Source organism: Castor canadensis, chromosome 4 (genome assembly GCF_047511655.1).
Source record: "Castor canadensis chromosome 4, mCasCan1.hap1v2, whole genome shotgun sequence".
Taxonomy (NCBI): domain Eukaryota; kingdom Metazoa; phylum Chordata; class Mammalia; order Rodentia; family Castoridae; genus Castor; species Castor canadensis.
In genome coordinates, this window is record NC_133389.1 from 106,381,253 (window position 1) to 106,392,517 (window position 11,265).

The 11,265-nt window shown below is 41.3% G+C and overlaps 1 pseudogene; it reads right to left on the reverse strand.

The window, feature by feature from the left end:
- Positions 1 to 571: 571 nt before the first annotated feature.
- Positions 572 to 10,830, reverse strand: LOC109700782 (ubiquitin-conjugating enzyme E2 J2-like; annotated as a pseudogene).
- Positions 10,831 to 11,265: the final 435 nt, after the last annotated feature.

Below are 11,265 nucleotides of genomic sequence, written 5' to 3' on the forward strand. Positions count from 1 at the left end.
TATAGATTTCTTGGGGGCTGACTAAATGATTTTGTGCAGGTGTATAAGTAAAAAAAACAGGAAGAATAACAAAAAATTTCTTTTACCAAGGCAGGCTCTGTGAGCCAAATACATATTAGGCTTGAAAAACTGCCAACAGCAGGTATAACCTTATTTAGCTTGCAGACCACATCTAAGTTGGGAAGATGTGATTGCAAAACCTATAAAAACATAATAAAACCTTTGAGGTTTTCCTCCACCCCAGTCCAGCATAGAATGGTAGGAAAAACATAACTTAGGCAACATAAAGTAATTATGAATTATGCTAGGATGACCACAGGCTGCAATCAAATAAGTGCCTCTCTCACTGCTGACCCCCAACTATGATTTCTGTACCTGTTTCAAGACCAGCTCCAAAAACATATGCATTTTAACATATGAAACTGTCCTTGGAACTTGAATTCAGCTAACTTTTTACAAAGCTATTTAAAATGAATTACATGGCCTAAATGGATCTTGAATCCTCTGAGGGAAAATGTAAAAATGTACCATATGAACACAGAGCATAGAGCTGTGAGAAAACCCCATTCCATTAAAGGATGAGATGAATCCCACAATCAGAAAGCAGAGGAGAAAGGCTATGGGCACTGCCTTCAGCAGAATCCACCAAGGGCTCCAGGTGAAGGTAGAGGCTGGCAGCACAGATAACCTATTGACACAGAGAGGCTCATCTATTCTGAATACTAAGTGGTTTTCTTTTGCGGGGGTAGAAATGGTGACCCAACTTCATTTTTAGAGAGAAATAAAGCCAAGCTGGACATGGTGGAGTTATGCCCGTGATCCCAGCACCTGGGAGGCTGAGGCAGAAGGATTCAGAGTTCAAGGCCAGTCTTGAGATCCTATTTTGAAATAAAAATAATAATAATTAATGAAACAGTGTTCAAAAGCATCTTTGGACTTCTGAAAAGAAGAGTTACAGGTGCCTGGCATCATCATTCCCAAGAAGGATACCAAACAGCCATTTTTTTTAAACATGAGAAGAATGAAGCCCTGTATAGCTATCCTTATCTCAACCAGCAAAAAACCTTGTTCCTTCCTATTATTGCTTATACTCTCTCTACAACAAAATTAGAAATAAGGGCAAAATAGTTTCTGCTGGGTATTGGGGGGGGGAGGGGGGGGTGGAGTGGGTGGTAAGGGAGGGGGTGGGGGCAGGGGGGAGAAATGACATAAGCCTTGTATGCACATATGAATAATAAAATTTTTTTAAAAATCAAAAAAAAAAAAAAAAGAAAATGAACATCTAGGAGGAATTTTTTAGGATTAATAGAAAATCATAAAAATAAATAAGCTCTAACACCTGAAATCCCCTAATGTGACAAAGATGTCTAGCAGTTTGCTGAAATATGTTCCCTTTTCCTGTGAATATATACCTAGCTTACATTTCCCATCAGTTGGGTGCAGCCATCTTCTGAGGTCAGGCCAGCAAAGTGTGGGCAGATGTGAGGTGCCTCACTTCAAAGCCTGCCCCACAGAAACTCCCAACATGCTTCATGTGCTTTCCTCTTCTGCCAGTGACATGCAGTTGGTGATGAATCCCTTTGAAATCTTTGCTTCTCAAAGTCTGATCCATAGTTGACAGCACTGGCATCACCTGGTGCTTATTAAAAATGCAAAATCTTCGATTCCATCTAGACCTCAGGAACAAAATCTGCATGTTAACAAGCTCCCCAGTTGATTCGTAAGTACATTAAAATTTGAGAAGCACTGGTCTAGACTGGTGTCAGAACACTAGAGCTGGCAGATGATAAGAGCATGACTCCCTGAACTGTCACATGGAGGAAAGCTATCATCTGACCAGAAACATCTGCCTTGGATTCATGGAAGACATGGAAATAAACTACATGTGAGATATTATGTCTTTTGCTTCTATTTGTTAACACAGATGAGCCTGCTCATAAATACAACTGAACATATCTATTCCTAAGTAGTCTTGAGCCTGAACTCTGTCCTTCTGGAGTCTGGAATATCAGCGACACCCTTAGAAGCAAACTGAACTAAGAGCCTATTTTATCACAAGACAAATCTCTGCACAGCCCCACATCGAGGGTACTTTTTTATTCTAGCAGATAAGATGTATAAAATAAAGATAGGATTTTTTCATCCTCCATCTATTCTCAAGTCAGACTTCCCTTCCTGCCATTATTCCAAAATGTTATCAAGTCCATTTTTAAAGGGCCAGAGTCAGTTTCAGCATCCCTGCTGGCTTCAAGCATCTATCATTTTAAGAATGAAATCATTCTTCACGGCATATTATGAGCCTTTTTTGTCAAATAGTTAACTAAACTGGCACCAGTTAACTGTGATCTAAACTTTATATTGACAGATCTGGCAACAGACTGACATTCCTTGCACTAATTTTGTCTGCCCAATCTGAAAAAAAAATATGTTTGAAATATGATTTATCTTAAGCTGACAGCAGTCTTCATCAGGGTGCCAGCCAGACAGAGTGAAAGAGAGGACCCTGCATAAAATCCTAGCTGAATATGCTTTCAAGGCAGGAAGAAAGAATTTAGAGCCCCTGTTCCTCAAAGTCATAATTTAATTTAACAACCAAAGCTAGAAGAAAAACAAATGTTTCTTACTAAGCCTCACCGTCAACAATCTATTTTTCTCCAATACCACATTCGTCTTACCTTGTAAAGCCTGGGATTACCGTGCCCAAGTCTTACAATCATGCTTGACACACACCAACAATTCCAGCAGCTCAGTAGAGCCCCTGAAATGCAATTACAGAAAAGATCTAATAAGGTAAAGATTAGCAACAGAAATGTGGGCACCATTAACTGCTTTTCTTTGGGGCTGATCTGAAGGCCAGAAACTAACCAGCTGAAGGAATAATGACACAGGAGGGAAAGGCAAAACGGGAAAGATCCATCAACATAATCGTGGTGCAAAAATGACAGTATCTGGTTAGCAGCAGAATCATTTGACCATTAGACTCTAAATTGTTACATCTCTCCCTTTCATCGATGAAAATGAGATGCAGAAATACTTTCAGACATTAACAGGAAGCTATCTGGAACGTTATTAATATTTCTTAGGCCAATCATGCTCTATTAACAACCCAACGCCTGTGTTTTTTAGATTATGCCAATGATCTGTGCATTAATAGGTATCTGTTTACTGTCGTCTTGTACTTTTGATGCAATTAGACTTAAGGTGTGTGTTTGCGTACATAAATAGTAATGATGAGCAAAATAAAACACCCTGGATTCAGTGTTTAAATCTTTGCACCAGTATTTATGGTAATAAAGAAGATGGTGGGGAGGGGAGTCTGTATTGCCTAGAAGCTAAAATGACTTCCTGGTACCATCAAGCCAGAGTGAATCGAGTTCACCTGGGGAGGTACTATTCATTCAAATGGACTAAAATGGACATTCTAGTGCTATTAAGTGCATCTCAAGTAATTGTTTACCAAAAGGTAATTGTTGATCTTGTTTGTTTTTTTTTTTTTAAAGCTTCACTCTCTTTATCATTATTTACATTTGGAGCAGCCAAGATATAAATGTAGAAATAAAATAAGATATAAGACATAAATTCAAGTACATCGCAGGTCCTGTGTCAATATGCCACTGGCTTTGTGTTCTCTGCCCTCTCTCCACCTTTGCTTCACTGTCCTCATTTCTCCAGGCTACCATTGCTGCTGCACCCCCTGGGGTCCGTGAAACTCAGCAGAGGCTCTCCTGACTTCTCCTCCAAGGCAGGTCTCTACTCCACTGCTGTCCTTACCTCTTCCCCTTAAGTAAGTCTTTCCCTCCCCTTCCAACTGATCAACCCATGCTATGCTGCCAAAGGCTTGAATCCCTTGAGTGTTTTGAAACCAAGTAATCGTTTTGTAACAATGACAAACAGTAGGCAGACATAGCTTTTTTCAAATATCTTGATAAATGCGGTTGGTTTTCTTCTGCAAGTGTATAGGACTGGTTTAGACTCCAAGAAAACATTTATGACTTGGAAAAGAAATGGAAGGAGAGGGGAGGAGAGGGGAGGAGAGGGGAGGAAAGTCCTTGTTTTGTATTAAGCTTCTGCCAGGCCAGGCAAAATCAAAATGGAGTCACTCATGCTAAAGTTTCACTTCACCAAGTTGAAAGTACACTGCTCAAACTTCTGAGCAATAAAGATTAAAGAGCTAACACATAATTTCCCAAACATGCAAGTTTTAATTGGCATGATAATGAAGTTCCCTCTGCCATAATCCTTATATAGAAAAGGTAACCTAAAGTAGTCTGATGTTACCCAATCTGCTATTTTTCTATCATTCTGTCCCCTTGTCCCCATCTTACAAGGAAAGTAATTTTGAAATGAACAATACGCTTTCCATTCTTTCATTTCTGCTTTCTTCAACATCTCCCTTTTGCAACTCCAACCTCTTCTGCTCATCTTAGGGTACCAGGTTTCTATTTTATGGAAGGAATTGCTGCCCAATTCCAGAATTGAAAATAAAGTCAGTTAGAATTTTTAAACTAAATTATAATTTTGTGATTTAAGAGAAAAGAATGGCAGGGGAGCAAAAGGAAGGGAACAGGAATTGAATTATAGGACACTCAGTTGGTACTCACCAGAGAATTGATATATGGAGAAAACCCCACACATCTGGTCACAGAAGTGTTTTGTGTGTGAGTACAGAAACCGTGAGTATGTTTTACCAGTCATATTCTGTCCCATCATTCTGTCAGACAAATGGAAAGCCTAATGTCTTTATTTTATCGTGAAGCAAAATATCCCAAGCCCTCACTCTTAGACGCAAAACCCTTCCAAGAATTATCTTTTTTTAATATAGGTAACTACATAATTGCTTTCTCCCACCTGCCTAATGGAGAGCACCGACTTATTTAGAGAATGTCTTAACCTGTCATCTATGTTCCTCCTGAGTAATGTCAATATTTCAAACTTTGCCCATTTAAGAACACAAGGATTCTTTGTTCACATATGTTCAAGATTCAGTTTATAAACAGGTAGAACTCCTTCAGAAGAAACAAGAGGAATATACTGGGAAAGCCCTTTGGGCGAAGATGCAGGTCATTACCACAGGACATGCAAGAATTGACATTGATCTTGGCTTTATCTGACATTAATTCAAATACTCACCCTAGCTCCCTGAGGGCTAAGGAGTGAAAAAGGGAACCATGTGACATGATGGATACTGGCAGTTTTGCACTTGGGGTGGAATGAAGGATAGTAAATGAAGCCGGTAGGGGCTCTCATTCTCCCACTCTAAGGTCCCCCATTCAGTGTCATGAAAGGCTCTAAAACTACATAATAAAAGAAAGGAAAGTGTCTTTGGGGTTTTTGTTGTTGTTGTTGTTATTCATCACATCCAAAGAGACCACACATATGAGGCAGTAAAAGAGCAGCCAGAATAAGAAAGAGGCAGTACCATGCAGTGGAGAAACAACAGGTGCATGCCTGTGAGAACAAGGAAACAAGCAAGATCATCTCTCAAGTCAACCATGTGCAAAGTTTCTTCTTCCTACCCCTCACCCCTTTGCACAAAATAATGCTTGAGACAATGAAACACCAAGGTCTAATTTCACATTAAATGTTTTCTCCACATACCCTTGTTAAAACATCTGCCAGCAGCTCTCATTGTTGACTATTTTACAACCTCAGCCAAACCCAAGGAAGCCTTAGCTTACGAGGAATTAAAATGAACGCCTTATGAGAAGCAAGCTCAGTACTCAGCAGTTCAACACACACTATCCCTTTTAAGCTGTGCAGAAACTGCATATTAATTACTGTTGTCTCCACTTTACAGACAAAAAAATGTCGAGGCTCAGGCATATTAAGTGAGATGCCAAGGCCACTGGCAAGTCTGGACTGAGATTTGAATCTAGATTTTCTGACTCCAGGCCAACTCCTGTGGGTCTGTGAACCTTTATGGGGTAGCATGACAGCCACTGGCAGCTTCACAATTGGAAATAAGTACAGCCTTCAAGTCCGCAGTGTGGAGGATTCTGGTGATATCTGGACTGAGACCAAGTCACAGGACACCAATTAGATGCTTTATTCATGTTCTCTAGTATTGTTCTGAACTGATCCAGAAGACAGAGATGTGGTAGAAAGACAGATGGACTAATTGGACACCTGGTTGGATATTTTTCAGGAACATAGTAGAGACAGCGCATGCTTGTAATCCGGCTGCCCAGGAAATGGAGGCAGGAGGAAGTGGTGACAAAGCCCAAGCACAGATAACAGAAAGATCCTGTCTCAAAACAAAATAAAAACAAAAGGACTGGGGGCATAGCTCAAATAGTAGAGTATTTGTCTATCATGTGTATGGCCTTAGGTTCAATTCCCAACACTAGAAAGAGAGAGAGAGAGAGAGAGAGATGTATATATAGATATATAGAGAGATATAGGTAGAGAAAATAGCAATATCAAATTACTTACACTAAATCAGGTGACTTTTGAAATTTTTCCAACCCTAGGACTCTATGAGAAAAAATATGTCTTTATATTCCGATGTTACTTTTCACATTGGGGGAAGGGAGAGTGATAACAATAGCAGTGGGAATGACAAATATTTATGGAATCCCCACTAAGAGCCAGGCATTCCTATCTCTTGATTCCTAGATGCTGTAACCCAACGTTATATGGGCAAAGACAGTGACAAGAGGTAAAACAAGAACTAAGAACTAACTAACAAATTAATGAACTAAGTAGGAATTTAATTTGAATGGAGTCCAAGGGGAACTGTAATTCATTCTAGCAATTTGTACAAGACTTATCTTACCCTTCAACAATGCAAAAAAGGCATTAGACAAAGGAAGTTTCAAGAATCTGTCCCATCACAGCCAATGTCCCATGCAGAGCATATACCACAGGTGTGCAGAAGAAAACAGTGGAACTGGAGCAAAGGTGATGTCTCCGACAAATGATCCTGACTTAAAAGACAAATTGAACCTCTCTGAACTCTCACAAAAATATGGTCTCTAGTCTTTCTGTCTCGTACCATGGGAAGACACAGCAAGAAGGCCCCTGCCAAATACAGTCCCATCAACTTTGGACTTCTCAACATCCAAAGTGAAGAAACAAATTTCTTTGTAAATTATCCAGTCTCAGCTATTCTGTTAGAGTAGCACAAAATGAACTGAGCCAGTCTTACAAAATGCCTCCTCTATGGGTGCTCACTGTGCTGGGCTCTTGATGCTCTGTTTAGGAGTTCTTTTCACACTCCTCTTTTCCTTGACCTCCTTGAGCCTGTAGGCAGTCTTGATGTCTGTCGATCATTTTCCACACTTCAACTACATGGTAGTTCTCCCAGAGATTTCCCATTTGAGCACACCTGAGAACTACCAGGGCCAACCCTTAGATACTCTTCTCCAGACCAGAATCAGGGAAGATGTAGAATTTATAAGCCCTAGCAGGTACTTACTGATGCAGATGGTCCATGAGACACCTTTAAGGAACATTGGCTGCCTCAAAGGAATTATGGAGTAAGACTTTTGTCTAATGATGATTCCTAGGAACCAGAATCCTGAGTGTGTTTTATCTCCAGGATCCTGGAATTATTTCTAGTTCTTCCAGAATCAGGTTATCCACCAAAGGATTTTCTGAGAGAAAACATTAGAAAGAAGTCTTGTATTTAGTCATAAAATTGCTCTTGTGCCTAGTTACCAGAATGAGAAGGAGTGAAGCTAGGAACACAAACAACTTTGGTCAAAAGACAGTTTTCAGGTCACAATGAAGGGATGTTATCATTCTTGGCAGCAAAGAAGGCCAATGAATTGCCCATCTGGTGTGTTCTGGCTGTAAGTATGAGTTGTGCTATACCCATATCATAATTAATTTAAGGCAGCTAGTAGCCTTTGCTTGCCAGAGCTTACCTGTAGTGTGAGGGAGATCCTTATGCAAAATTGTGAAATCAGTTAGGGTGATCCTCTGTGCATTTCCTCTTTAACTTGGTTATCTATGTCCCCATTTTATTGTACAAACTTCTGCTCATCCACTTAACAATACGTCAGATGATTTCTGATTAATTCTTTCCATTCCACCTTCTGAACCTACTTTCCAGAAAAGAATGCATACATTTAAGAAAAAGGAATTTATGTAGATTAAAACATTATCTCTTCCCCAATTATTTATATCTGAATATGAATAAATTAGCTTTACCTATGCCTGGTGATATAATTGCCAATCAGCCAATCCTGGGAAATAAACTTCTGCTAGCAATGGACATTTCTACTGTTTCTCAACACAGATATGAAACTAATCTGGCTGAGCCAATTGTGTAAGGAACTGAAACTATCTACAGAAGTCAGTTGCAGGGTAGTCATGGATAAAGTTGGTTGTATGATTTATTCTATCAGTAAGCCCTCTCTTTGGTTCCCATAATACCCAGTCTGCATTTTTCAGGTCATTTGAACTGATTTTTTCTGTTTCTGGTTCTGACTCTCCCCCTCTAGGCTATGAACAACTCACAAAAAGATACCAAGTATTTCTTCTTCATATAGTATTAGAATTACCATCCACTGAAAAACTGGTACTCAAAAGATCTATGTAGAATGAATGAATTTAACTGACACATATATAAGAAGGAAGGAAGGAAGAGAAAGGAGATTCCTTACCTTCCCTGCCTTTGTAATTCAGATTGCCTTTCCCTTCACTTCCAACTCTCTCTCAAAGTTGGAAGTTTGGTAACCATGGCTGTGTCACAAAAATGGAAAAAGGAAATGACTAAAATTACATAAGGAAGTCAGAATAATTTTTATATAATTAGTGTAAAAATCTGTAATATTGAGGTAGCATGATTTGGTTTTGAAATGTTTGTGAAATCATACAATATATTCTCTTATACATGTGACTCCTTTCACTTAGCGTCCTGAGATTTACCCATGCTGTAGCATGCAGCAGTTGTCCATTTCTTTATACAGCTAACTAGTATATACATTATTTCTTATATATATAGATTCATTTTATTTATGCATTTGCAAATTGATAGCCATTTAGATTATCTGCACATTTTGTCTACTATATAAGTCTTTCTATGGATACATATTTTCATTTCTTTGGATAGATTGCTATTAGTGGAACTGCTGGGCCATATAGTAAATTTAAATTGGCTCCTGTTTTTTTTAACCGTAGTGGGTTTGAACTCAGGGACTTACACTAGCTATTGTTTGAATAAGGTCTCTCATTTATGCCCAGGCTAGAATGAGATCCTACTTTTTATGCTTCCTGGATAGCTGGGATGACAGGTGTATAACACCACCATGCCCTGCTTTTTTTTTTTTTTTTGGATAGGCAATGAGTTTTATATTTTTAAGTGACCAAATCTAATAAAATGAAAAACAGGTTTACTAAACAGGTCAAAAGACAATATAAGGAGATAAACTATAAAACAGGGCGTGAGAGGTCCTCATCCACACCAGCCCCACGGATACCACACCACACCAGGGTGAGAAGCGGGAACTGAGAATCTTGTGTCTCCTCCAAATCACACATTTTGCTTTTTGCTTTCTGGTAAGGGTTTTTAAAAAATGAAACCCTGTGAGGATAGGTAAGACACGTAAAAAATTAGCTAGCAGTTGTTGCCCTCAACGCAGAGAAACTAAAGCAGATACCTTAAAAGCAACTGAGACCAATAGGGGAAGGGGACCAGGAACTAGAGAAAAGGTTAGATCAAGAAGAATTAACCTAGAAGGTAACACCCACGCACAGGAAATCTATGTGAGTCAATGCCCTGTATTGCTATCCTTATCTCAACCAGCAAAAACCCTTGTTCCTTCCTATTATGGCTTATACTCTCTCTACAACAAAATTAGAAATAAGGGCAAAATAGTTTCTGCTGGGTATTGAGGGGGGGGAGAGGGAGGGGGTGGAGTGGGTGGTAAGGGAGGGGGTGGGGGCAGGGGGGAGAAATGAACCAAGCCTTGCATGCACATATGAACAATAAAAGAAAAAAAAAATGAAACCCTGGAGTCCAGCAGGCCAACCTGCGCTTGGCACCATGTCCAGCCCGCCATGTCCAGCTGTGGCGCCTGTGTCCCCCGGCAGCAACTGCGGGCGGTGGCTTTTCCGCCTCGCTCCTGTGCTGTGCCCCTCAACACGCCCTTGACCGAGTAGGCGAAGGCCGCAAACGCGACTATAAGAAGTCCGCCAAGGCGCCACCCCGGAGTCCACGGTGCCGGCTGGCCTGGGGGAGCCCGGCGAGGGTCGCCGGCCCCTGGCACGTGCCCGTCGAGGAGCTGGATCCCGTTCTGTCCACGGTGTGTCTCGCCATCAGGAACCACGTGTGGCAAGGGGAGGGTCTGGGGCCTGCTACTGAGTTCATCTTGTGCTTTCTGGTTTTGTTTCATTTCCTCCACAACTTCAGCAAGTGATTCACAAAAGCCCTTATTTTTTCAAGTGAATGCTAAACTCCGTTCTGCCAGTTGTCCTTCTCACCGTGAAGTCGGAAGTCTCCGCGGCCCGAGTGGGGCTCCTTCTACGATGAAGCTCAGGATCCCTGTGAGGATGGGGGAGGCAGGCCAGGCGGGCTCCCTGCGTCTGGGTGGAAATCGTGATGGAGAGACACAGCCTCGCGGTGCACTAAACCTTCCATCGGGAGTTACCGTGTAAATACTAGAGGCTTAAAGGAAATTCTCTGGGGAAAATTAGCTTTCCACGATAACAGCGCCTCCATAAGCAGTCATCCCAGGGCCTCGGACAACAACGCCATTGGAGAATATTTGAAGGAAGGGGCTCAGCACAGATGTAAGGCACCCGGTCTTCCTTAATGCCAAGGTAGCCCTGCTTCAGTGTCTGGGTAGCTGTCGCTGGAGCTCTCTTACTGCTGTTGCTACTCATCTCTCTCCGTTGCCGTGGGTGGACCACCGCCACGCTCGGGCTCGCAGTGGTCCAGGCCAAAGCAGGGTGCGGAAGAGTGGGACCCACGCTGGAGAGCAGCACCAGCGCCGGACCGAACCCACCGCACCCACAGCAGAGCCCCAGCTTGTTTTGAGATGAGTTCTCGGTGAACCTTTTGCTGGCTTCAAACTACTATCCTCCTGATCTCTGCCTCCTCAGTAGCTATAATTACAGGCATAAGCCACCACGCCAAGCTTAAATTTAAGTTCCCCCAAACCTGCTGAACTATTTTTCTAAAACAGTAGTACCATTTTACATCCCCATCAGCACTGTGTGAGAATTTCAGCTTCTCCACATTCTTACCTGCACATGCTATGGTCTGTCTTTTTCAGGATAGCCATTCTAACTAGGAATGAAATGATAGTTCTCTGCGGT